At 49.4% G+C, this 21,352-nt stretch overlaps 1 protein-coding gene across 21 annotated transcripts in view; it reads left to right on the forward strand.

Moving 5' to 3' along the window:
* MYT1L (myelin transcription factor 1 like) overlaps positions 1-21,352 on the forward strand; it is a 393,751-nt gene that overhangs the window by 139,830 nt on the left and 232,569 nt on the right. For 19 of the 21 annotated variants that reach the window (XR_015168803.1, XR_015168802.1, XM_086414068.1 and 16 more), the window contains exon 3: positions 4,677-4,782. The exons of the other annotated variants lie outside the window; for them this stretch is intronic. The gene's annotated coding sequence lies outside the window, so the exon portion shown is untranslated. The remainder of the gene's footprint in view (positions 1-4,676; positions 4,783-21,352) is intronic. 21 annotated transcript variants of the gene reach the window in all.

Below are 21,352 nucleotides of genomic sequence, written 5' to 3' on the forward strand. Positions count from 1 at the left end.
TGTTCACACCACTGTGGGTTAAGATGGGTCTGGCTAATCTAGTGATAACACATCTGTTTACTAATATTCCATAGAAAGAGCAGTTCTGTTTTAACGTTGTATTACGGTTTCAGCATCGGAAGTGTCAGGTCTATATGGAACCGCCTGAGTAGGATCTGGAAGAGATGAAGAGGGCAGGACCCTGTGGAGCCCCAGGCAGGAATCCTCCCGGTGCCCCTCCAGCCTCTGACCTTTCCTGAGGTCCACAGGAGAACAATACAAAAATGACCTTCACGACCCAGATAACCACGATGGTGTGATCACTCACCTAGAGCCAGACCTCCTGGAATGCGAAGTCAAGTGGGCCTTAAGAAGCATCACTACCAACAAAGCTAGTGGAGGTGATAGAATTCCAGTTGAGCTATTTCAAATCCTGAAAGATGATGCTGTGAAAGTGCTGCACTCAATACACCAGTGAATTTGGAAACTCAGCAGTGGCCACAGGACTGGAAAAGGTCAGTCTTCGTTCCAATCCCAAAGAAAGACAATGCCAAAGAATGCTCAAACTACCGCACGATTGCACTCATCTCACACACTAGTAAAGTAATGCTCAAAATTCTCCAAGCCAGGCTTCAGTGGTACATGAACCATGAACTTCCAGATGTTCAAGCTGGATTTAGAAAAGGCATAGGAACCAGAGATCAAATTGCCAACATCCGTTGGATGACCGAAAAAGCAAGAGAGTTCCAGAAAAACATCTACTTCTGCTTTATTGATTACGCCAAAGCCTTTGACTGTGTGGATCACAACAAACTGGAAAATTCTTCAAGAGATGGGAATACCAGACCACCTGACCTGCCTCCTGAGAAATCTGTATGCAGGTCAAGAAGCAATAGTTAGAACTGGACATGGAAAACCAGACTGGTTCCAAATTGGGAAAGGAGTACATCAAGGCTGTATATTGTCACCCTGCTTATTTAACTTATATGCAGAGTACATCATGCAAAATGCCAGGCTGGATGAAGCGCAAGCTGGAATCAAAATTGTTGGGAGAAATATCCTCAGATATGCAGGTTACACCTCCCTTATGGCACAAAAAGAAGAGGAACTAAAGAACCTCTTGATGAAAGTGAAACAAGAGAGTGAAAAAGCTGACTTAAAACTCAACAAATGTTGAAGTTCATGGCATCCGGTCCCATCACTTCATGGCAAATAGATGGGGAAACAGTGGAAACAGATTTTGGGGGGCTCCAAAATCACTGCAGATGGTGACTTCAGCCATGAAATGAAAAGATTCTTGCTCCTTGGAAGAAAAGCTATGACCAACCTAGACAGCATATTAAAAAGCAGAGACATTACTTTGCTGACAAAGGTCCATCTAGTCAAAGCTATGGTTTTTCCAGTAGTCATGTATAGATGTGAGAGTTGGACTATAAAGAAAGTTTATCCCTGAAGAATTGATGCTTTTGAAGTGTGGTGTTGGAGAAGACTCTTGAGAGTCCCTTGGACTGCAAGGAGATCCAACTAGTCCATCCTAAAGGAGATCAGTCCTGGGTGTTCATTGAAAGGACGGATGCTGAAGTTGAAGCTCCAATACTTTGGCCACCTGATGGGAAGAGCTGATTCGTTTCAAAAGACCCTGATGCTGGGAAAGATTTCAAAAGACCCTGGGCAGGTGGAGAAGGGGACGACAGAGGATGAGATGGTTGGATGGCATCACCGACTCAATGGACATGAGTTTGGGTGGACTCCAGGAGTTGGTGATGGACAGGGAGGCCGGGCGTGCTGCAGTCCATGGGACATGGCTGAGAGACTGAACTGACTGACTGAGCTCCAAAGGGCAGATTTGAGCAGTTTCTAATCAGGGGAGGGAAGGGAGGAGGGGGAAGATGAAGATATAAGGAAGGGGCAGCCAAGAAACAATAATGCAGCCTCCGAGCAGTGCCCCCCTTGCCTCAGGGGAAGCACATAACAACGTCTTTAAGCTCTTTAAGATGTCGGCATTCTTCATGCCAGAGAAAGCCCACCTGAGGCTACATTGAAAGAACCAGAGAAGCTCAAGAAGAGTTCCTGAGACCAGATTGGAGGACTGGAGACCCCGGGCACACACTGGTCTTATCGGCAGCCCCTCCCTTGAGCAGTTGCTGTAAACTCTTCAGCAAGGCCCCCTCCCCACTGGGCTGGGACACGGTCTTCCAGGACAGGAGCCCACTGTGACCCCTGTGCCCGGCAGAGCCACAGGGCCGCTCTTCTCTGCTTCACCCACACTGTGCCCCCTGTGCCCGGCAGAGCCACAGGGCTGCTCTTCTCTGCGTCACCCGCAGCCCATGTCCAGGCTTCTGTCTGGCGCTGGTGCAGACGCCGAGCGTTCGGCAACGGGAGGCAAGCTTGCATTTCAGAAAGACAAGTGACGGCCGGCCGGCAGGAAGTGTGCATCGAGCACGCACTGGCCTTCCCCAGGCTCGGCGCCTGGACCCAGAACAGCCGTGAGCGCTCAGCCTCCAGCGTGGGAGGCGGGCTCTGCACTCTGAGCTCTGGAGACCAGAGTGCAGGACGGCGGGTGTGGAAGACGTGGGTGCTCATCCCGGATGGAGACTCTGAGTCTTTGAGCCCAGATGACCTGTGGGTGTGAGCTGACAGGAGCATGGCTGGTGCACCTGCCTCTGTCACTAAACATTAGGTTTATAAATCATCCTGTACACGGAAGAGCCGCTGGAGTTGAAAAGGAACCTCTGTACTCCCAGCGTGTGTGGGCATGTGTGCAGGTGTGTGTGCAGGGGGGTGTGTATGTATGTGGGCGTGTATGTGTGTGGACATGTGTGTGGCTGTGCACATGTGTGTGTGCATAGGTGTGTGCGTGTGTGTGTGTGTGTGGATGTGTGTGTGCATGTGGGCATGTATGTGTACATGTGTGGGTGTGTATAGGTGTGTATATATGTGGGCACATGTATGGGGGGGTGTGTGGGTGTGTATGTGTGTGTGCACGTGTGCATGGGGGTGTGTGTGTACATGTGGGCCTGTGTGTGTGTGTGTGTGTATGGATGTGGGCATGTGTGTGTGTGTATCTGGGTGGGTGTGCATGTATGTGTACGTGTGCGGGTGTGTATAAGTGGGCATGTGTGTGTGTGTATGTGTACATGTGGGCCTGTGTGTGGGTGTGTGTGGGCGTGTATGTGTGTGTGCATATGTGCATATGTGCACATGTGTGGGTGTGTATAAGCGTATATATGTGGGCATGTGTGTGGGTGTGTGTGTGTACATGTGGGCCTGTGTGTGGGTGTGCAGGGGCATGTGTGTGTGGGGGCGTGTATATGTGTGGGCATGTGTTCGTGTGTGTGTGTGTGTACGTGTGTGGGTGTGTATGTGTGTGCACACATGTGCATGTGGGGAGGTATATGTGTGGGCCCGTGTATGTGTGTGCGTGACAGATGAGCATTGGCCACAAAGCAGATTTCCTCAGACTTTTCACTGTCATTAGCTATAAATAAAATCACAAATTGCAATTTGTATTAAAAGCAAAATATATATTAAAATATTACAGGGTAACTCCAAATTTAATGAGTCTAGACTTTAATACACACAAAAATTTACCAATTCTCATGCTAATTTTCAAACCTGGTTTTTCAGGGTAATTTTAAAACCTTTCTAGCTCCATGTGTGTGTTTCTGAACCGCTCTGTTCTTTATGTGTTTGGGTAAGTTCTCACTAGAGAAAACAATGAAAGCTGCATGGCTGCCTGAGCGTCCCGAGGGAAGCTGTGCTGTCTTACTGCGAGCCCCACTTGCCAAGCCCCTCAGTGTGTCGCCGTGTTGAGGTGTGACCAGGAAGCAAGGACAGTGTGTTCTAGAGGATTTATGGTAATGCCGTGGGAGGCGCCCGGGGGTCTCTCCACTCGCCCGACACACTCCACACTCAGCTGCCACCATTAACACCTGGGCTGTGGGAGCCGCGGACTGGGCTTAGTGAGCATCGCTGAACTTGGAGGTTCGCTCCAGAAACAACAGTGTTGACAAGGAGACTCCTAGTTCTCTCCAGTTTCTGCTATTCCAGTTCAGCCTTTTTTGCTTAAACAAAATACATTCTCTCCTTGACAATAAGGATTATCTTGAAATCACCTTGATATTTTCTTTTCCAACTAAAACTGTCCCTCACACTGAGACACTCTTGCAGAAAAGCTTGATGGAAAGTTGATAGATAAATTCTAAATTTACATCAAATAAGAAAATGTATTTTGTTGTTGTTCTTTTAAAATAAAATTGACTGGACACTCAGAAACATCCTTGTCATCAACAGACTCTATTTGGTTATGAATGAAGTGACATTATTTCTAGCAAATACTTACACATCTCAAATATTTTTCACTTATTAACTTGTTTCTTATTTGCATCTAAATGATAAGAAAAGATAATCTTACAAGGTTGGTGATAATTGGTCAATTTAAATATAAAGTGCACTTGTTTTACCTTCAAAACCAGATGTGTATTTAAAAATATTAAACATCTTAGATTTCAGAATAAGTTAATTCAAGATTTAGAAGCACTTTCTGCTTGTCCACCATCCCCCTCGTGTCAGGATTTCTGCGTAGAGTCCTGTGCGGCCCCCGCGTGCAGTTGGCTGCTTGTAAAGGTGTCTTTGTGAACCCAGAGAAGAGGGCTCCTGTCACTCAGCTGCTCTTGTGCTGTTGTCTTGCCCTCTAGAAAATGAACCCAGAGGAGAACTGGTGAGATCGCGTCCTCTCCGGACCCCGATCGACAGAGGGAGAGAGTCAGACCCACAGAGCACCTGCCCGGCCGCTGAGTTCAGGTACCGGTCGTCCGCTCTTGAGGGGCTGAGGACAAGCGTCTCCTTTCCCTGTGCCCCAAATTGCCACTGAGTCACCACCCCCATCTCAGCTTCCTGGTGCTGCCAGGCTTCTGGGAGGCAGATGAAATCCTGTCATACACCCTTTCCAAACAGACACTTTGTGCTAAAAAGAGCCCTTGGCAGTGAAATGAGAGGGTGCATGCCTTGTTCTTGCTCCTGAAGCCACGCAGATGCCTGCATCCCTTGGGGTGCTTTGAGGGGTCCCTGGGACCCCCAGGGTGGGGGACGTGGACTCTCAGATGGAAAGGCGTCATCTTGAATCATTGCCCCCAAATCTGCATTGGTCAGTAAGGTTTACTGATTATGGCTCGGAGCTCGGGGTGGGTTGGCAGACGGCAGGGGGAGGCTGTCAGGCAGCACAGCTTCTGGGGACTCTCGCCGCCCAGAGTCCCCACGCCCGTCACGTCAGTCAGCTCCCGCGGGGCAGAGCTCAGCCTCAGAGCGTGTGCAGGAAACTGGCCTCAGAAACGCTCGTGGTATCTTTTCTATAACCAGACTCAGGATCCATTTTCCACCTGGGACTTCGCTGGGGGAAATGGGAAGGTTCTGGCGCGCTGGTGGTTTCCGAGAACTCTGGCAGCTTTGAAGGCTCAGCGTGTGATGGCAATTTGTCTTTCTGCTGGCTCCCCATTTGCCTGTCTGATAACAGAGCTCCTCACTGTGACGTGGAGTGAGAGGCTGGGACCGGCTTCCAGACGCTCCAGCCTCGTGGGTGCTGCCGTCTTCAGAGCTCTGTGAACTGGAACAATAGGTCATGCTTGCTGTAATTATTTTCTCGTCTATATCTCGCTCCCTTTCCCTAAAGAAACCATTCGCTGGTTTAGTTTGGGAAAGGCATTATGTTTAATCATCATTTGCCTGGAGTTTAAAAAAAAAAGCTATACACATTGAGCATTAAAGTAACAGCTGACTTTAAGGTCAGTTAAAGTTTCTGAACTGTAGCTGTTTCACACAGAGCGGTTATGTTGTCTAATCTCCTTGTGCTTTGGTCATGAATTAAAGAATATTTAGTGGAATATTTCACATGGGTCTGAATTGGTGTTTCTGGCATGGAGTTAAGTGTTCAATATTTAAATGATGGTTATCAGCGTGGTGTACTGCAGAGCATTGAAAGACCAGTCTCAATGGAGATTAGACAAGAATAGATAAGTAAAGAAACAGATAAATAAGCTAGTTTTTGAAGAGAAATCCATGTTTACACTCAACTGTGGCTTTGCGTGGGCATCTTGGTGGAGGCAGGATGTTTGATTCTGAGACCTGTGCATTTTCAAGGCAGGTGGTTGGACGTGCTCAAAAAAGGATTAAAAATTCTAGCCTGCCCGGCCTCTGGCCAAGTGTCACGGGCCCTGAAGGTGGTGGACTCTTGTGGGTGTGACGCACGCTTGGAGGCCCCGAGGCCGACGGGAGAACAGTCACAGTGACGGCAGGAGCACGACCAACACTCACACCCGCCCTGACCGCGTCTCGCCCCCGTGGGCTCCGGTGACATCCAGGAGGCCCTCGGGGCACAGCGCCAAAGGCAGGGGCACCCACACTTGCGCTCTGATTCCTGGATACGGCTACCTGTTCTCTTACCCTTCGAAGATCCGTGTGTGGCCCTTGGGGGATAATCCATATATATTTGCTCTGAGTGTGTCACACTTAAGTTCCTGGGCGATGAAATAAAACAGTAGATTGACGTGAACAGATTAGCATTTTAAAATGGGAGCATGTGTGTGTCATAACAGGAGTTTCTGGGACAAAGGGTAAATCTTCACATGCCTGTCTATAAGAGGAAAAGGTATAAATCATCAGACAGCTTAGATCGGGGGGGCCAACTTTTAATACAAAGGGCCAGGTGGTAAATACCTTAGTATTAGCAGGTCCTGTCATCTCACCACTGTTGTGAGAAAGGAGCCAGGATGACGAGTCAGCAAGAGCTCGGGGCCGTGTCCCAATAAAACTTTATTCACAAAGTTGGGGGCAGGTGGCTCTGGCCCTCAGGCCAGGATTTTACTGACCTCTCAGTTCAGTTCAGTTCAGTCACTGAGTCATGTCCGACTCTTTGCGACCCCATGAACCGCAGCACGCCAGGCCTCCCTGTCCATCACCAACTCCCGGAGTTCACCCAAACCCGTGTCCATTGAGTCAGTGATGCCATCCGACCATCTCATCCTCTGTCGTTCCCTTCTCCTCCTGCCCTCAATATTTCCCAGCATCAAGGTCTTTTCAAATGAGTCACATCTCCGCATCAGGTGGCGAAAGTACTGGAGTTTCAGCTTCAACATCAGTCCTTCCAATGAACACCCAGGACTGATCTCCTTTAGAATGGACTGGTTAGGTCTCCTTGCAGTCCAAGAGACTCTCAAGAATCTTCTCCAACACCACAGTTCAAAAGCATCAGTTCTTTGGTGCTCAGCTTTCTTTATAGTCCAACTCTCACATCCATACATGACTCCTGGAGAAACCATAGCCTTGACTAGACGGACCTTTCTTGGCAAAGTAATGTCTCTGCTTTTAAATATGCTATCTAGGTTGGTTATAACTTCCTTCCAAGGAGTAAGTGTCTTTTAATTTCATGGCTGCAGTCACCATCTGCAGTGATTTTGGAGCCCCCAAAACTAAAGTCTCTCACTGTTTCCACTGTTTCCCCACCTATTTGCCGTGAAGTGATGGGACTGGATGCCATGATCTTAGTTTTCTCAATGTTGAGCTTTAAGGTAACTTTTTCACTCTCGTCTTTCACTTTCATCAAGAGGCTCTTTAGTCCCTCTTCACTTTCTGCCGTAAGGGTGGTGTCATCTGCATATGTGAGGCTATTGATATTTCTCCGGGCAATCTTGATTCTAGCTTGTGCTTCCTCCAGCCCAGCATTTCTCATGATGTACTCTGCATATAAGTTAAATAAGCAGGGTGACAACATACAGCCTTTTCCTATTTGGAATCTTTTGCAATTTGGAAAATTGTCCAAATTATCCTATTTGGAACCAGTCTGTTGTTTTTCTTTTCCTATTTGGAACCAGTCTGTTGTTCCATGTCCAGTTCTAACTGTTGCTTCCTGACCTGCATATAGGTTTCTCAAGAGGCAGTTCAGGTGGTCTGGTATCCCCATCTCTTTCAGAATTTTCCACAGTTTATTGTGATCCACACAGTTAAAGGCTTTGGCATAGTCAATATAGCAAAAATAGATGTTTTTCTGGAACTCTCTTGTTTTTTCTATGATCCAGCAGATGTTGGCATTTTGATCTCTGGTTCCTCTGCCTTTTCTAAAACCAGCTTATAGAATGTGGTCCACTGGAGAAGGGAATGGCAAACCACTTCAGTATTCTTGCCTTGAGAACCCATGAACAGTATGAAAAGGCAAAATGATAGGATACTAAAAGAGGAACTCCCCAGGTCAGTAGGTGCCCAATATGCTACTAGAGATCAGTGGAGAATTAACTCCAGAAAGAATGAAGGGATGGAGCCAAAGCAAAAACAACACCCAGTTGTGGATGTGACTGGTGATAGAAGCAAGGTCTGATGCTGTAAAGAGCAATATTGCACAGGAACCTGGAATGTCAGGTCCATGAATCAAGGCAAATTGGAAGTGGTCAAACAGGAGATGGCAAGAGTGAATGTTAACATTCTAGGAATCAGCGAACTAAAATGGACTGGAATGGGTGAATTTAACTCAGATGACCATTATATCTACTACTGTGGGCAGGAATCCCTTAGAAGAAATGGAGTAGCCATCATGGTCAACAAAAGAGTCCGAAATGCAGTACTTGGACGCAGTCTCAAAAACGACAGAACGATCTCTGTTCGTTTCCAAGGGAAACCATTCAGTATCACGGTAATCCAAGCCTACTGGCCTCTAGTAAACATCTAGATAAGAGCTCCTGAATGGTTGCTGTTGCATGTGGGAAAGAGGGTATAACTCTGACTCTCTCCTCAAATTTTACTACTTGCAAACTCACCCAGTAGAGACTGCAGGGATGACGCTCCATAGACAAGCGCTTGGCTGGCGTGTGAGCCCGGGAGTCAGGGTGGAGCCTACCCAGAGTCTGCAAGAAGGCGGAAGAGCAGCTGTCACGCCTGCCGCAGGCGGGGCAGGCCCACGAAACCCGTGGGGTTTAGAGGGGACAACACTTTCTAGTGATTTCGTCCCTTTATCAACTGGCTTGCCAAGAAACGTCCTGAAATCATCCTGAAAATCATGTAGGTACAAAGTCAAGTGAAAACAAGCACTGGACCTGTGGCCCCCTCTGTACACACACGGGCTTGCGTGTGTCAAGCCTCACAGCAGGAGAGCTATTGTGTGATGTAACCAGTGACGCCCCTGTGGCTCCGCGGCACTGTGTACCGGGCCGGGCTACGGGGCAGGCAACACTGCACAGGTTGGTGAAATTTGTGTTTCCAAATACTCTGTAACTCCAAATATATAGTGTTCTCGTCATTCAGTTGCTAAGTCAAGCCGAATCTTTGCAGCCCCATGGACTACAGTACGCCAGGCTTCCCCATCCTTCACTATCTCCCAGAGTTTGCTCAAACTCATGTCCCTTGAGCTGGTGATGCCGTCCAAATACACGCTGTTGTTGTTTAATCGCTAAGTCACGTCCAGCTCTTTGCCAACTACGTAGACTATCACCCAGGAGAAGGCGGTGGCGCCCCACTCAGCACCCCACTCGGCACCCCACTGGGCACCCCACCCAGTGCTCCTGCCTGGAGAATCCCATGGACGGGGGAACCTGGTGGGCTGCAGTCCATGGGGTCGCTGAGGGTCGGACATGACTGAGCGACTTCTCTTTCACTTTTCACTTTCATGCATTGGAGAAGGAAATGGCAACCCACTCCAGTGTTCTTGCCTGGAGAATCCCAGGGACGGGGGAGCCTGGTGGGCTGCCGTCTATGGGGTCGCACAGAGTCAGACACGACTGAAGTGACTTAGCAGCAGCAGCAGCAGACTATAACCCACTAGGCTCCTCCGTCCATGGGATTCTCCAGGCAAGAATACTGGAGTGGGTTGCCATTTCCTTCTCCAGGGGATATTCCCAACCCAGGGGTCAAACCTGCATCTGTGAATTGGCAGACGGAGTCTTCACCACTGAGCCACCGTGGAAGCATGTATATATTTACATGTTGTGTCCCAACATTCTTGTAAGAAAGGTATATATATTTACTGGGGGTCAGAGGTGGAAGGAATATTTAATTTTCACTTTATGCCATTATTTTCCACTGAGTTTCCTGGAGTGTGTGTTACTGTGTTAAATGTGATTCGAGGCGTTCAGTCCTATGCAGCACCTTAGGCCTTTTCCGTGAAACACCACACTGCCTGGGGCCTTCCTTAATGCCATCTTTTCTTTGCTTGGCCCCACCCCTCCTGCAAAGCTGATGTCCATAAATCTGCAGATGCTAACCCTGCTGCCTGGAGCCCATGTGTTTTCTGGAGTGTTTCTGAGCCTGTGTTTCCTACAGGTACCAGTGAAGGGAATGTATTTAACCCACATTTAAAGCCAATACATGCCAATTTTTTCAGCATTTTATTTACTTTTGGCTGTTATGTGTCTTTGTTGCTGCGCCACTTTCTCTAGCTGTGGCGAGTGGGGGCTACTCCCTCATCCCCAGCGCCAGCCCCTCGCTGCAGCGGGGTCTCCTGTCACGGAGCCCCGGCTCCAGAGGGCGGGCTCGGTGGCTGCAGCCTGTGGGCCCAGCTGCCCCTCAGCCTGTGGGCTCTTCCCAGGCCGGGGGTCAAACCTGTGTCGCCTGCGTCGACAGGCAGATTCTTAACCACTGGAGCATGAGAGGAGTCCCTTGTTTGGTTGGTTTTTTAAATTATAAAAAAAGTTAAATAAATTACTACAAGCACCATCCATACACATAACTGTGCATTTCTGTAACATTTTTGACTCAGCTGCTCCGTACAAACAGTAGAATTAGGGAATTCTGCCGCATATCTGTTCACATTTAACCCTTTAATGGTAAGGGGGCACATATACCCCCCAAAACACACCACACACTGTGGAAAGAGCTGTAAGAGGGGTGTGCAGAAAGTGATAAAGTCTAACTCACCCTAAAAATGGGAGAAGCTCAGTGCTCCTGGGGAGGCCGTGTGGATTCCTGGAGAATTCACACACACTTTGCAGACAGACGTGGGTGTCATAGACGATGCTCCAGCTTCTGCAAAGACCGAGGGGTCTGAGGGTGGGGCAGGAGGGGGCGTGGCCGCCGTGAGTCGGGGGCGTGGCCGCCGTGAGTCGGGGGCGTGGCTGCCGTGAGTCGGGGGCGTGGCCGCCGTGAGTCGGGGGTGAGCTCTGCGGTGATGAGGAAACCTGGGCGAGTCTAAACACGGCCGCCAGGAGGGCACCTGTCCTCGACAAGACGGTGAGAAGGACCGCGGTTCAGAGGTCCACGCGGTAGGCCGAGGTCTCCCCCAGGGCAAGGCTGCTTGGGAAGAGGCGGGGACAGTGGCCGTGGAGGGAGGCAGGACGGTGTGTAAGTCCGGGTGAGACGCAGACAGCATCGCACGGGACGTAAGGGACAGAACAGCCCGGACTTGAAAGCAGGAAGAAATGACACCCTCAGTCTTCCGGAATCTCAGTATTTCCATCCGTAAAAAGGCTGGATGTCTTCTGCTTCGTCATCTGTTGAGGATGGCCTGAAACCACGCCCTTGACACCCAGGGCTGAGCGCCTTGGGCCCCGCTCACCCTCCTTCATTGTGATTATTATTCATAAAGAACCGAGACGCACTCGCTTCGCCATCAAAGATAAGGCAGAAGTAATCTGACTTACATCTGTGTTGTGCTTTCTGCTCTTCCAATCAAAGTGCCTTCTCTTGCCATGCAGCTGTGTAAAAATGAAGAAGCGCTCCACGAACTGATGCAGACAGATTTCAAGGATATTTTGTTAAAGAAGAAAGCAAAATGCCGAAGAGAAGCAGAAGTCTGAACTGCACGTCTCTTTGCTATATTTGCATAGAAACTTCTGGATGGCGGACAGGAAGCCAGTAGAAGTGTCTCTGTCGTCACCGTGCAGAGCAGGCAGAATCCAGGGGGGTCTCCATTGTTTGTACTCATTCGTTTATTCATGTTTTACTTATTTTGAGCCACACAAATATAAAGGAAGGAAGGGAAGAAGGGCCAGGAAGGGGTGGTGGAGGAGAGCAAGGAGGGGGAAGGGAGGAGACGGATGGGAGAGGGGAGGTGAGTGAGGAAGGGCAGGACCCAGCCCAGCAGCCTGTGCGATGCCGGGGACATGCGCTCAGCACCTCTAAGCAACCGCATGTCTCCCGTGATCCTACACTCCACGCACGCCCCTCTCCCTAAAATCCTCTAACTAAAAGTTTGTTTTACAAAGTATGAAACAGGAAGCTATGTCACTGCTTGTCCACTTATTCAGTAATAAAATTATAATTTCAAGGTCAGCTTTCAAAATGATTCAAGTGTTTTCTAAAATAACATTCAGGAGATAGCTATGTAATGACAAAAATTGGAAAAATATAGCAACATACTCTTTAGAGATTCTTTAGAGTATAAAAAGAAGGTGATTTTATATCTTAGCTTCATTTTTTAATACGGCAAAAGAGCTACGGAAAATATATGGGAGTAATGAGGGCTGTGAATGTGGCATGCACGTTTTCTGAAGTGATTGAAACACTAGTAACTTTCTTTTTTGTTAAAATTACTATTGGGTTGTGTAGAATAATTTTTTGCTCCCTTAGAAAATGAATATTGGAGGTTTAGGCCTGAGTAAGTGTGACCCCTACAATCCACTTTCAAAAGGTTCAGGAGAAAAAAAAAAAAAAGGTTCAGGAGGACGTGTGAATGTGTGTCTGTGTGTGAGAGAGAGCACATGTGTGTGTGCATCTGCTTAGGCCTGTGTGTGTGTGTGTGTCTGTGCAGGCCTTGGTGTGTGTATGTATCCGTGTGGGCTTATGTGTGTGTGTGTATGTGTAGGCCTGCGTGTGCATGTATCTGTGCAGGCCTGTGTGTATGTATATGTGTGTAGACCTGTGTGTGTCTATGTAAGCCTGTGTGTGTGTGTATCTGTGTAGGCCTGCGTATGTGTATGTGTATCTGTGTGGGCCTCTATATGTGTCTGTGTAGGCCTGTGTGTGTATCTGTGCAGGCCTGTGTGTGCATGTGTGTCTGTGTAGGCCTGTGTTTATCTGTGTAGGCGTGTGTGTGTGTGTGTGTAGGCCTCTGTGTGTATCTGTGTAGGCCTGTATATGTGTCTGTGTAGGCCTGTGTTTGTCTCTGTAGGCATGTGTGTGTTTGTGTGTGTGTGTGTGTGTAGGCCTGTGTGTGTGTGTGTGTATCTGTATAGCCCTGTGTGTGTATATCTGTGTAGGCCTGCATATGTGTGTATGTATCTGTGTAGGCCTGTGTGTGTGTGTGTGTGTGTGTGTGTGTGTAGGCCTGTATATGTGCCTGTGTAGGCCTGTGTTTGTCTCTGTAGGCGTGTGTGTGTGTGTGTGTGTGACTGTGTAGGCCTGTGTTTATCTGTGTAGGCCTCTGTGTGTGTGTGTCCATGTAGGAGTGTGTGTGTGTGTGTAGGCCTGTGTGTCTGTGTGTCTGTGTAGGCCTGTGTACGCATGCGTGTGTGTGCATGTGTGACTCGCACGCACCAGTACTAGGCAGTGGGCGTGACATGGCCCATGGAGGCACGAGGGAACTTGGCCGCATCCGTTTTGCTCGAGCGTTCATTTCTCCTGTGCTGTGCTGAGAGCGGAGCTGGGCAGCCCTTTACTACTTGAGTGAGGATGAGCTCTGGGTGTGGTGTTCTGGGCCGGCTCCCAAGCCGCCTAGGGGAGCTGGTCCCTGTCCAACAGAGCTTCATCCTGGGGCCACCCGACTGGCCGTGACCCCCGCCCACTGGGGGACTTTCCAGGCCAAAGCCCGTGCCTGTCACAGAGCTGCCAGTGAACTCCGAGTCCGAGGCTCCTTCCTCCCTCGGGCACTGCGTCTTCTTGTGTGGTGTCTGACTAAGGGAAATAACCGGACCTGCATCCTCAGTGTGATAATGTGTATTCGTGGGACTGCAGTTGGAAAGGCCCACGACGACACAGGAAGTTCCTCTTTGTGAGAAGCAGTGTGTGTGCTCTCGTGAAAATTCCGTCTATCATCCATAAATAGTTTATCTCTGTCTTTCACATGCTCTGGAGTTCTAGGCAAAATGTCAAAGCTGTGTGAACCCCGTCTTTAATTCATTCTCACACAGAAAGCAGAAGAGACTGTTAGTGTCTGAGCGCCCCGGGCACTCATGGCGCGGTCGAGCTGGGTCTCCATCCCAGGAGCGTGAACAGAGCAGGGAGCCCGGCCTCCCCGGGGACAGACGTGGGGTCGCGGTGAGCGTGGGCCCCGCTGCTGCCCTGAAGCCCTTGCACTGGTTCCCTGGCACATGGGCCGCTGCAGCCACGGGGGGCGCAGAAAGAGGCACAAACAGCCCCAGAAGTGATGGCCTGAGCAGTTTATTCAAAGGATCTAAAAACCAAATGGAAGGAAGGAAGGAAGGAAGGAAGGGGGAGGAGGACAATAAAGATCAAAATACAGACCGAATTCTGTAAGAAACAGCCAACTAAACCATTTACCTGAATGGCCTTCAACACTCAATGTTATTGCATCATTCTTGTAAAGTAAAACAAACATCCTAATTAGCCAAATTTATCAAGAAGTGCTGGATTGTGGTCTCTGTTCTTTGTCCAGGGCTCCCCTAGGTGTAAAGAACCCACCTGCCGATGCAGGAGATACAGGAGATGCAGCTTTGATCCCTGGGTTGGAAAGAGCCCCTGGAGAAGGATATGCAACCCACTCCAGTATTCTTGCCTGGAAAAGTCCATGGACAGAGAAGCCTGGCAGGCTCCAGTCCATGGGGTTGCGAAAGTAGGACACACCTGAGTGAGTGAGCACACACACACATTCTTTGTTTTCAGTATCTGTAAGAAAATTATATTTATATGAAATATAGGTTTATATCTCTAAATTACAAAAATAGGTGCTATGCTGTAGAAATATGCTGAGATTATATTTGCTGCATTAAATGTTAGCCCACCTATGAAAATCTGTGAGGGGAAAAAAGCGTCTCTCCATGAGCAAGATAAGCTACAGTGTTGCTTTTTCCGCTGATACTATGAAATCCAGGCCAGGCACCTTGTCTTCTTGGCTGGACTCCTCCACTGAGCCCTGGACAGGCCCAGCCGCAGGGTGGTGGCCGGGATGCCACAGTCAGCGTGTTTGTTTGCATTGCTTGGTGTTTTGCTTTTCACGACGACAAGGAGATGATATAAATTCTATTTCAGTTGTAAATCTTTAAGATGCTGTTTCAGAAATTTCCCACTAATGATTTGCTCTTACAAAAAATGCAAATAAGTGTAGCTGGGGCAAGTGGGAGGGTGGTCAGGAAGCCCTCCGCCCCCAGGAGCCGGGAGAGGCTGCAGATCAGATCACCCTGAGCATCTGTCACAGTAGAAAGAGGAGGTGCCGCCAGAGCGGACCTGGGTGTGTGCAGCTCACTAGCGTCTGAGTCAGTCGGGATGGCCCGGCTGCTTAACGAGGGACCCTGGAATGAACTCAGGAAGTGTAACGTGTACAAGCGTGCTTCCTGCTCTAACGTGTGCAAGTGTATTTCCTGCTCACACCACGGCCCTGCTGCAGCTGGGGAGCCTTGTCCTTCCTCCAGCAGCTCTGCCATCTGAGCTCACGGCTCTAGAACACGGCAGGAGGAGGTCAGTGGGGAGCTGAGAAGTACAGGGTGTGTGGGGCCGGAGTGAACCTCCCATCTCTCGGAAATGAGGTTCCAGACCCAGTCCTGCCTGGAGGGGAGCTGGTGAGCGCAGACCCCCTGACAGGGACCCCGGCCCCAGACCCATGTCCTCCTGGAACAAGTCGGCAGGGCTGAGTCACCTGGACCGCCGTGCGTCTAGACCACGGTGCATCTGTACAGACCCCCGGGGCATACGGACACACGCGTCCCACGGCCCCCTTCCTGGTTCCACTCTGTCCCCGTAAGGTCACGGGTGCCATCTGGCCCACAGGCCTGCCTCCCAGGGAGGACGTGGACTCGGCTCTGAAGGTCATTTCTGTTCCCCTCAGATGCGCTCAGGCTGATTCGCCCCTTAAACACCGTCTGTGAACTTGGAACTTGCTCAACGCGGGTTCGTCCTGGGGATAGACCATCACGAGAGTGTCTGTTTCTGAAACAGCAGGCCTGGCCCTAGCCTCGAGCTTTTCAGGGCAGCTCCAGGACCGCCTACCTGAGCATCACCTGGGGTGATTGTTTTCTCCATAAATTTGTGATCACCATCTGTGACCTATTATATCAGTGAGGGCCCGAGTGTGAACTTTTTCAATGAATACCCCCCAGATTCTTACTGCGTCAATGAAGGCTGTTTGTCCTCACCACGGCTGCTCCTCAAGCTGGTGAACCCCTGGCTCCCCACGCCCCCTTCTGCACCGTGACCCCTGGAGGCTGGCTGCCCACCTCCACCCTCTTCATGCCCGCGGGCCTCGTGGGCCTGGTTCTTCTTCTTTCCTTAAATCTCATTACCTGTGATCTGCGACCTGGCAAATATAATTACTTGTCCTCTCTTTAACATTTTCTAAAATCTTTTTATTATGGGTAATTCAAAGAGTAGCCAAACTCACTTTTTCTACACCCCACCAGCCTTGCCTCCCAGACGTAGGTTACTTTTGAAGCAAATACACATGTTGTGTGTAATTTTATCTAGAGATACAGCAGTATAAATTGCTAAAATATGAAAGTTCTTTTTTATAAAAGCATAACCACCTACCAAACCTTAAAAAAAAAAAAAAAAAAGGCTTCATTATCATCAACTATTCAGGCAGGACTCAGAGTTCCAAGACTGTCTCACAAGCTTCTTTGTGGAGTTTGAGTCACACTTGCGCTCAGGGCCTCTTGCCGGGTGACTGCAGCACCTCCTCTGCCCACACGGGCGCCCCCCTCTCCTCCTCCCATGTAACCGCAGCAGCGAAGCTGCCCGCTCGGCCTGCAGAGGGCCCGCCAGCTGGACTGGCCGATGTTGTCTCTGGGTGTCACTTGCTGTATTCCTCTGGCCTCTGCACCTCTGCAAACGGCTGGATCGGAGGCGGCGTGAGGCTCAGCTGTGACTCGTGTGTCCCTGCTTCATCAGAAGGAGAGGGAAGCCCGTGAGGCCTGCTGTCCCCGCCTGCATTGCTACGCTTGCGTGGGGGTCACGCGTCACCAGCCTATCCATCTGTTAGAAAGTCCCCCGCCGACCCTTTCGGTTGGTGATGTTCATTACTGCCCCCAGAGCTTCTTCAGGTTACAGAGCGCCCTCCCCCACTTACCCTCACTGATTTGCTGGAGCACTTGCAAAAGGAGATGCTCCCTCCTCTGCTGTGGGCCTCCTTTTCTGTAAGAAAACACAATAAATCCTTCTGCCCCTTGACCCCTTTCCCAAATAGTCACATCCCTTCTCTTTCCATGAGGACTGTAAACTCTAAGTGGGAAGGCATTTATTTGAGAAAAAGTTGGTATCTCAGGAAGTTTTCCTAGTTCTTGTTAAGCTTGCATCGTCTGACTTTTGTACACGTTTATACTGACGAGGACAAAAAGGGTGGGCCCATCACAAGCCTTATGTGCTGTGTGGTTGGCACGTACATTGTCTCATTAAAACCCCTCCACAGCCATGAGGGTGACGCTCCGATTCTTTCTGTCTGCAGTGAGGAATCCAAGGTGTGAAGTGAGTGGGTGGGGTCTTGTCCACGGTTGTCCACCTGTGAAGTTGGAGCCCCAGTTCTGAGAGCTGGTCCAGCTCCGAGCATGGCAGACTGTGAACTCATGAGCGTCTTCCTGCATGTCTGTGGGGCGAGGGGAGGACAAGGAGGCACTGCCCAGAAGGATGTTTAAGGAAAAGCCACTCCCAGCCATTCCCTGAAGGGAGTGCAGGGGGTTAAGGGGGTAGCGTCTGGGGTTTAGGGTCATCTGGGTGGTTAACTGGGCTGGAGGCTGCTGGGGGCTCCAAGTCCAGAAGTTGCTCCTGGCTTCTCCATCCCACAGGTATACTTGTTTACACAACAGAAGGTCGGGGGCCCCACAGATTTGTGCAGGGGACACATGCCCACCTGCTGAAGCATGGCGTTAAGTGTTGGCTTTGTTGGCAAGCGGGCATGGGTGTGTGCAGGAGGGGAGCTGGCCCGAACACAGGCAGCACCTTCGTCCCTACTTCCAGAACACCTGAGACCTGGAAGGGAAGCTCAGGCCACACACACGCACCTGCTGTGCAGGTAATTTCAGGGTGTTTCCAGCCCTTCAGGAGGACATCCCCCACCACCTCTTCATGCACACCTGTGACCCTAGTGAGAGCAGTCATGTTGTATGGGGTCTGCTCAGTCTTGGTGCCAAGCGTGCAGAAGAGTCCCGAACCCTGGACTGTTGAAGCTGCTTGGAGCCGGCAGTCACCCTGGGACTCCAGCCTCAGCTCCAGCCCCCTCGCTGTGCCCGTAGTTCAGGTGAATGGCCGCTCCATCGGCACCATGCTGGTCCCGCTGGCTTCCCCGGGTGTTTCCCAGGCCTGAGATGCTGGCTCGGCCTGACTCTGGGACACAGGTCCCAGGAGCATCTGCTGGCCCTGCCCTGGCCGTTCACTACAGCCGTCTGTCCTTATTAACTTGAGAAACAAGCCGGAGGACTCCTTTCATGCTCTTAGAAGTTCTTTCAGACGTTAGATTACACTTCTTCCACAATTATAGAGTGAAAGTCACTCAGTTGCGTCCAACCCTTTGCCACCCCATGGACTATATATTCCATGGAATTCTCCAGGCCAGAATACTGGAGTGGGTAGCTATTCCTTTCTCCAGGGGATCTTCCCAACCTAGGGATCGAACCCAGGTCTCTGGCATTGCAGGCAGATGCTTTGCCAGCTGAGCCACCAGGGAATCTCCCACGATTAAGGCCATTTATCTCCCTGCCACCAGTCCCAGGGCTGCAGTGAGCAACAGAACAGCCTGTAGGTTAGGGTGCAGACTCCAAACACTCTGTCCCCTGACTCCCAGGGAACAGATGCTCTGGCTCCACCTGTCACAGGAAGACCGGGAGATGGCTCACTGCCATTGCTGCCTGTGGCTCCATGTCGATGTTTATGAGTGGTTTCAAGCATGTGCACACGTGTGTGTACGCTGCGTGTGAGCCAGTGTGCCTGTGCGTTCATGTGCACGTGTTATGTAAGGACAGAGAGAGGGGGCAGGGAAAGCAGAGCCCTAAGTGAGAACGGAGCCCCGTACACTCATCCAAATTCAGCTGGAGTCAGCACAGCGATGGAGGCTGGCTGGGCTTCGGCTCTGGCTCGCGTGTGAGGGGGACCGGGTTCTCACCGGGCCTGTGGGTTTTGTGGGGAGGAGCCCAGGGGTGGCCGCCTGGAACACACACGTTCCCGGTGAGGCGACTCCCTGCTTCACGGCTCCCTGTGCACCTGCCAAGTCTTCCTTGCAGATCTTCTCCCAGGAAACGAGGACGGGAATCAGAAGCTTTCTTACTTAAATCTGCCTGCAAGAGCCAAGGCGTATTTAAGATTCATCTCACTGACAACACTCCAAAACCCACTGGCAGGGCTCCGGTGTGATCTGGGCGTGCCGTTCACTGCTTTGGCTCACAGGACAGATGTGATGCAGGAGAATAGAGCTTTAGGGACCGAAACCACCTCAATGCAGCCTTGAGAGCTGCCAGCCCACCCAGACGGTGAATACAATCTTCTCGAGGTCACTGGAGAGAGAGGACTGGGACCCAGAACAAGGACCCAGGTGTAAAGTCCCTTTCAGGGCTCAGTGTGTAACTCACATCTGAAGTCTTTGAGATTCTGAAGATCTGCACAGCGGTTCCTTTGTCTGCTTTGGTTAAGGTTTATGGAAATAAGACCCAATCTAGTCCTAAGAGAGGCCCTGACTACTGTTGACAAATCTCAAAGACTAGCCAGTGTGATAACAAGCTCAGCATGAAAACACATTTCTATAGCAACAGACATTTTCTCTTAAATTAAATGAAAGCAAAAGCAAAGCATCCTATCCTATAAGAAAAGCATATAAAATTATAAGAAGGAAAACCATGGCATTTTTGCTTTCTTGGAATAGTCATGAAATGTGTATGGTCTTCTCAATTTCCATCTGGTGTCTTTTCTCATATGTCCAATGCATATGTCATCCGAACTTCTCATGAGTTCTGACTTTGTCAATAAAAAACATATTAAAAATGGTGTTCTTTGTGAAAATCATAGTAAAATTGAATGTATGAATGTGAGAGTTGGGCAATAAAGAAGGCTGAAGAATTGATGCTTTAACTGTGGTGCTAGAGAAGACTCTGAGAGTTCTTTGGATAGCAAGGAGACCAAGCCAGTCAATCCTAAAAGAAATCAACCCTGGATATTCATTGGAAGGACTGATGCTGAAGCCAAAGCTTCAATACCTTGGCCACCTGATGTGAAGAGCCAACTCATTGGAAAAGACCCTGATGCTGGGAAGATTGAGGGCAGGAGGAGAAGGAGGTGACAGAGAATGAGACGGTTAGATGGCATCACTGACTCAATGGACATGGGTTTGAGCAAGCTCTGGGAGTTAGTGATGGACAGGGAGGCCTGGTGTGCTGCAGTCCATGGGGTTGCAAAGAGTTGGACACAACTTAGAGGCTAAAAACCAACAGCAATGATTAAATCAATATTAATTACAACTTACTCTCACTACCTGCCATTTCCCTTAAAAGTGACAGGAAACTCTTCAGAATGACAAGATAATTTCATTAAATGCTTGTCTTATAGAAGTCTAGTCCATGGGCATATTAAGTTTGCTTAATTACTTGATAAAATGATAGGCTAATTGATATATTCTTATTAACCAAGTTATGAATAATGATAATAATGCTTCCTATCTATCTATATCTATATATATATATATATATATATCACTTTTCCTTTTAAAAGTGCTCTCACTACACTACATAATTTCATCATAGAGTTTTAAGAGCCGATGTAAAACCTAAAAAACAAAACTGATAATTACTCTTACAATTTTAGACAGTGCATTCACTATCAGGATTATTTTTTTTTATTTTATAAAAATGTCTTCAAATTCCATGTTTCTGAATGACTGAGTAGCTATAATATCTAATTGGAGCAGTTACTTAATCAGCATTTTAGCAGAACACATATTTTGCCAAACCATTTTACCATGATCAAAATTCTGTGGTCCAAGATGGACTTGATAGAAATGAGCAGCAAAGAAAAACAGTTTTGTTTTCACTAGAAATCCTGACAAAGTTCAGTTAGAACATGCTTTCTTTTCCTCGTCTCCCCCAAGATCCTCCGACTGGCCTCCTGTCTCAACAGGGAACACTGCAGCATCTTAGTCCCCACCAGGACCATCCGCTCTGCCTCGAATGGAGTCTCTCACGTGCCGTCAGGCTGCCCCAGGGCCCAGAAGCCGGCTCTGACCCCAGAGTCCCCTCCTCTGCCCTGACCTTTGCAAAGTGAAAGCAGACGTCAGAGGTTGAAAACCAGCCTCATGCTCTTTGGGAGGGATCAGAAC

Source organism: Bos grunniens, chromosome 8 (assembly GCF_055505025.1).
Source record: "Bos grunniens cultivar Pamir isolate PY7600 chromosome 8, Bosgru_T2T1.0, whole genome shotgun sequence".
Lineage (NCBI taxonomy): Eukaryota > Metazoa > Chordata > Mammalia > Artiodactyla > Bovidae > Bos > Bos grunniens.